Here is a 6,744-nt window from a genome sequence, read left to right as displayed (position 1 = left end):
ATTTGGATGCAGTTTTACTAACATTTCTTCAATGGTGAGTTTGTAAGCAGTATTTTGTGTGTTTTTAACAAATTTGACAGAGGTCAGTGGTCAGAGCTGTTTTCCAGGCTTATTTGAGCTTGATTAACAAGCCTAATATTTTGAACACCCCACTATTGGTCTATTGGTCACATACTATTTGTATTTTTGTAAGGGTGGATAAAGGGGTCCATTGACATAGTGAGGTGCATCATCAAAATCATAAAATACCCACACCACCACGCTGAAGAAAACTCCTGCTTATCACATCGGTGAAAGGTAAGGACAGACATTGTGAGCTAAAGTCACCTTTATTTCTACAATGCTTTATATAACACAGATTGTGTCAAAGCAAAGCAGCTTTACAAAGATAAACAGGCAAAATAGTAGATTCACTTTTCAGTAACAGTGGCTGGGAGTGGCTTGATGGAGCACAGGAGATGCAAATAACAGATGCAGATTTTTTTTAGATACTTTTTATTGTTTCCAAACATTAAGAAAAAAATTTTCATTGCGCCTGCTGTACCCATGGTACGGCTGCAAAGTTCCTTGATTATTATGCCAAAATGAAAGTACAAATCCTAGCCATTTCATCCATCTTTGTACACAATGTAACTACAGAAGAGTCAGGTTTTAAATAGGAAAAATATCGAAACTTTTTGATCATCTATGCTAAGCTATGCAAACAGTGCTACCGCCAGACCCTGAGATCGGCTGAATGGATTTGAAAACGGTAAAACTCAACTGTTTAACACTAGGAGAGTTAGAAAATAAGCCTATTTTCAAAAAAGAAGTGCAGTGTTCCTTTAACACAGTCAACTGTCATTAAACACTTGAGCATGATCAGATTATTTGGTATTACTCAAGAGTCAGTCCATTCTGATCTAAAAAATGAAGGAAGGAGTCCCAAATCTTGTAAAATATGTGCATTTTTTGTTTGATTGAGTAAGTTAAGTCTTTTCATTGCTATACAAGAAGACAATTCTTCAATCCAGAGAGACAGAGATGGACCATGAATACTTTTCCAGTGAATGACAATCAGGCGATTTGCATGCAAAAGACACAGGTTTACAAACTTCTGGAAAAAGACCAAAAATACAAATTTTAGGGCAGACACCCTGCTGAAAAAAAAACAGCTTAAACCAGCTTAAGCTGGTCAAGCTGGTTTAAGATGGTCTCCCAGGCTGGTCATAGCTGGTTTATCAAGCTGGTTTTAAAGGGGTTTTGACCACTTTTTTTTAGCTGGTCAAGCTGGTTTTAGCTGGTCAGCCTGGCTGGTCTTAGCTGGTTTTAGCTGGTTTAAGCTGGTTTAAGCTGGGTAACACTTTTTTTTTGATAGTCCATTTTAGACATTCTACTAACAGTAAGTAACTTTGCAACTGCATGTCAACTAGTCATTAGAGTATTAGTAGACTGTCTGCTTAATATCTTCTAACACTCTTATAAACTTTGCAAGTATATGTCAACTTATTCTACTAAACCTAAACCTAACCTAACAGTCTGCTCTGAGACTTAGTAGACATACAGTTACAAATTAATGAGAATCAGTTGACATGTAGTTGCAAAGTTACTTATAGTTAGTAGAATGTCTAAAGTGGACTATCAAAATAAAGTGTAACCAAGCTGGTCTTAGCTGGTCAGGCTGGTCTTAGCTTGTCAAAATGTTTGTTTGATGATTGATTGATTACATAGTGTCTGCCCCAATTTTCCTGACAAATAATGCGACAAATAAGTAATATGTTTACTTTTAATAATCTGCAGCACCACAAGGAACCATTAAAACAATTTTTATTTGATCTTACAGCCCCTTTAAATAACAAATATTTACAAAATATTTACAAAATAATTAGAATGATTACAATTCTAAAACATTAATATTAACAATTAATGATGAACAATAACAGAATTCTAAACATATTATGCATTTTCATTTTTCTTTTCTTTTTTATTATATCTTGTATTTTTTTGGGATATGTAATGCCCCACTTGTGTCTCCCTCTTCTCTCTCTCTCTTCTTTCAGGCTCCTTTTGTTTCCGCCTGTCACTGAAACAGACTTAAAAAATAAATAATTTAGATTATTAATTTTCAACAAGTAAAACTACCTAAAAAAACAAACTATAGTGTCATGTCTTTGTTGCACATTTTCCTTTTTTTTCAGATATAGCCTGCAATAATTTAGAAACATGCCCCTGATAGTTGTTCCTTTTATTGCTAAAATAAAGATAAAATTGATATATCCAAATGGAAGTGTGTGTGTGTGTGTATGTATATATATATATATATATATATATATATATATTGTAACTGGACTCTTGGGAAGCATGTAAGATCCAAATGCAAGCTTTATTGAACACAACGTAGTCAAGACAGGCAGGGTCGAAATCCAAACAAAACAGTAACACGTAGGCAAGACAAAAGACAAATCCAATTAAACAGGCAGAAGGTCAAAATCCAAGAGAGAGCAGTCCAAAGTGACAAATGAACAAGGCTATGAAACTAGGCAAAAACTATGGCAATGAAACAAAACAAAACTATGACAATAAACAAAACCGTGAAAAATAACAAAACAGGGCAATGAAACAGGAGAAACGCTTAGTAGAGTCCACACAGGCAAAACAATACTTCACGCAGAGTCCTGTTTGGTGTAGGCCTCCTTAAATGGCCACCAAACAGGAAGTAACCCGTGAAGCAGCAGAGGGAGAGGTAACAGAGAGTCAATGGGTGAGGGCTCCCTCTGCTGGTGTGGTGTTACACACACACACACACACATATATATATATATATATATATACACACTTCCATTTGGATATTTCTGTAGGTGTTTAATTAATGTAGCTATTTTATTGATAAATGAGTATACATGGATGAATATGAATAGGAATATCTTAACATGAACAATTTTTAGCTGTTTTTAGCTAAATTGACTATGGTTACAAAGGCTGCCTCCTGAGTTCTGATCATCAATTAACCATTTGTCTATCAAAATTTCATTAGATGCTAGAAAAAAAAAGTCCATGATGTAATTCTGGTCTCTATGAACTTGAGGGTGTCAAAAAAAACAGAAACTCCATGCTTGCTTCACAGACATGAAAAATGTATCTATAGAAAGCGAAATGTCTACTTTTAAATAAGCCAGTTAAAATGGAAAACAAATATTTTCAGATTGTTTAATCCATTCAATCAAACGTGCACATCCACTGTAGAGATGACAAGTGTTATCAACTTTATCACTGCAGCCGAAAACACAGAAAACACATATTAATGAATTATTATAATGTTAAGGCAGTCTTCTTTGCTGTTTTCTTTACCTGACACATTCATAATCATTACTTCTGCCAGTGTTCTGTGGCTTTGTGTGCACTTGAGCGCTGATGGGCTATAGGCAATTAAAGGTTCATTATTATAAATGATATAGTTTATTAATATGCAATTAGTCAACTAATCTCTTAAAAATAAATGACTACTAGTTGACCAGAAAATTTTAGTCATGGCCAGGCCAAATGGTTACATACAGTGCATGCATGAATGAATAGAAAAATTAGATTACCTCTCAACAAATAGAAAACAGAAAATAGAAATCTTATCTAACAATAGAAGTCTTTACTATCAATTTCTGTTTAACACATACGTGTTGGATAAAAGTAAAAAAATGATGAAAGTATCCTGATGAAATAATGAGATAATTGAATGATGATTGTGCATTAGTGATGAACATCTGCTGTTAACAAGCAGCATCATTGAAGAAAAGAGAAACACAAGAACTACAACTGACTTGAATCAACTGAACAAAACATTTCATCTCTCAAAATCTGATTAAACATCTCCACAAACAGCATCACCAGCTTCACTCATTACTAAGCAAACTGACTTTATTTCATATCTGCAGAATCTCTTATTGAGAATTAACAGAGGTTTAGATGTTGATTTTTTATTGGTCAAGAAAAGAAAAGAAAAAAAAAACACAGTGCCACCATAATTGTGGTCAAGGGTTGCTTTAGTTTGTCTCTTGACTCTTGGAGTAATTTAAAGTAATTTCAATACTGTTTTACGGCAAACATTTGTGCATTGCTGAATCAAAAGCTTGCAGCAGCAGATTAGTTCACACTCTCTCCATAGAACTCATTTGGATGAGCATCATGAAGAGGTTTCTCTCTTTGATTTGCTGAATGATAAGTAGCTATTGTAGAACTGCAATAAAAAAAAATCCTATTAAACAAATGTCACTGTAATGATTAAATATTAGAAGAAAAAAAATTGCGTTAGCTCAGGCTTTAAGACATGAACACTTATCATATGCTCCTCAACAGTGGTGACAAGTGGAGTTTTTACTATGCTGTTACCCAGCATGAAGTGTTTTGTTGATTGGCACCATTGTTGTGATTCATATGCTGGTTCTTGATGTCTGTGTGTGTCAAAGTTGTACAGATGTTAAAAATGTTTGTATGCATTATACAGGTTTTAATTGAATTCACTGTAACTGTTAGAAGAACACTATGCTTGCATGCTGTAGTTCTGCAGATTTGATAGTGCAAACCTAAATAAATAAGAAGAAAATAAAGTTATTTTGGGCATGTCCAGGTATGCTCATGATGACCATCTCACCATATAAAAACAGCTATTATCTGCTAAAGGTACAGCATTGATCTCACTACTTTACAACACCTTGCGCATCGTAACAGCAAGATCTAACCCAGGAGTCAAGGGTCAAGAGCCCAACTAAAGCAAATACTGATCTCCACGATGGTGACATCATTTTAACCAATAAAACAACAACATATGATCCTCTGTAATAACAGCAGGTGTTCATCACTAATGCTCAATCATCATTCAATTATCTCATTAACTTTAACTCTTTAGGGGCTTGAGACTTGCTTGAGACTCAAAAGGAATGACTTGGTCCAATCTTGGACCTCCTGGCTGAAAAACTGTGCTAATTAGCAAATCCAGGTGATTGGAACAAAATACTGGGGAGGACTTTTACTCATGGCACTTGGATTACCCACCTCTGATCATAGGTTAAAAAAAAAAATGTATATATGTATGTGTGTGTGTGTGTATTAAGCAGCATAACTGTTCTATTCTAAAATTGATAATAAATCAGCATATTAAAATGATTTAAAAAGGATCATGTGACACTGTAGTAATGAAAAGACTGGAGTAATGATGCTGAAAATTCAGAAATAAATTACATTTTAAAGTATATTAAAATAGACAAAAAAAAACTTGCAATAATATTTCACAACATTACTTTTTTTTACTTTTTCAATTAATTTTCTATATTTTTGATCAATTAAATGCAGCTTTGATTAACAGAAGAGACTTATTTAATACAAAAAATGTTATTTAATAAAATAAAATAAAAATCGTACTAATCCCAAACTACTGAACGGCAATGTAGATAATAAAAGAATATAATAAAAGGAAAAAGGAGATCTTGGTATGTGTGTGTGTCTTACATTTCAGAAATTCTGCTGAAAATCCTTCACTTCGCAAAGAAGAGTGGCAACTTGGGTTCACTTCAACCGGTTTCTTCTGTACCATTTGCCCTGTTGTTTTAGAAACTTTTCCTTTCAACTTCTTTGTTCCTCTTAAATATCTACAAATCGGTCAGGAAACAGACAATATTTAATTCACATTAGTTTTAGCTTTTGAGATATCTGAATCATTCTCCCTTAAAAATCATCTCTTTTCTGGAGTTGAGAAACATCTTGTAACATATCTACATGTAAAATTCAGGTATTCAAATTCTTATAATGCAACCATTACCTTTGAATGAACTCCAAATCTCCGTCTGTCTCCTGGTACGGTTACTCCGGAGTGAATATATGCTGCGAAAAGGCCAGACAGGAAGATGGGCTGGATTAACTCATTCTTTAAACCAAAGTTAGCAAAAAGCATTACAGTCAAACAACAAGCGAATTAGCAAGTTATCAAGTTATCGTTAACCGCTTTAACAGCACCGTTCAGAGTTTACGTGACAGTTTACATCCTCCGTGAGCGGATGACCGCGAGTTGCGAGACTTAAGTAACGTCACGCGTTTCATTTCGGCGCCCCTGTTTACAGATGACTGCTTGTGCAAATTTGATTTACATCATAAAATAATCATGAGAAAGTGTGCTGAACAACACAACGTTCCCGTGAATCACAACTGTTGTCAATGAAGCCTGTAATTATTACCGTAGGAACCCAGAGATTTTCCGCCTGTAGCCGCTATGAGGCCGGGGAATGTGTGAAATCCTCCCGCGACCGCGCTCCTTAAACCCCGCACAAGTCTCCCTCGCGCCCCGCGGACGGAGGATTCGTTAATCTGCGGTTACTGCAAATGTAGACACCTTAATACACTACTGCAGTTACCAAACATGAAAAATTAAAAGTGAAATAAATCACCGCAGTTGTGAATCGTACTTATTGCTGCTCCCAAATGTCGACCATTGAAGAAAATCCCGCCTCTGTAGATTTAAAATTTACAGCAATATGCTGCACTTTTGCGTCAAACCACCACGTGATCCACGTGATCAGATTAGGCTTTAAGCATTTCTTGTTAAAGATATTGTTTTTTTTTCTCCTAGTGTTTTTTTTTAATTGCAGGTGATTATTTATTATATAAAGACTGTGTTTGTTTCATTTATATTTTGTGTAAAAGTCTATCTAATACCGGAACACTCCTTAAAATTAAAACAGCTGATTATATTTGGTCATACAACTATGGTGAATGTATTTCTTT

The 6,744-nt window shown here is 34.7% G+C and overlaps 1 long non-coding RNA gene across 1 annotated transcript; it reads right to left on the bottom strand.

Annotated features, from left to right (window-relative positions):
• Positions 1-1,939: 1,939 nt before the first annotated feature.
• On the bottom strand, positions 1,940-6,451 carry LOC127161036 (uncharacterized). The gene is made up of 4 exons (XR_007826914.1): positions 6,198-6,451; positions 5,786-5,847; positions 5,476-5,615; positions 1,940-2,072 (listed from the first exon to the last, which is right to left on the bottom strand). It is a non-coding gene; the product is annotated as an uncharacterized LOC127161036 (long non-coding RNA).
• Positions 6,452-6,744: the final 293 nt, after the last annotated feature.

This window comes from Labeo rohita, chromosome 3 (genome assembly GCF_022985175.1).
Source record: "Labeo rohita strain BAU-BD-2019 chromosome 3, IGBB_LRoh.1.0, whole genome shotgun sequence".
NCBI lineage: Eukaryota > Metazoa > Chordata > Actinopteri > Cypriniformes > Cyprinidae > Labeo > Labeo rohita.
This window is presented reverse-complemented; position numbering and strand designations above follow the sequence as displayed.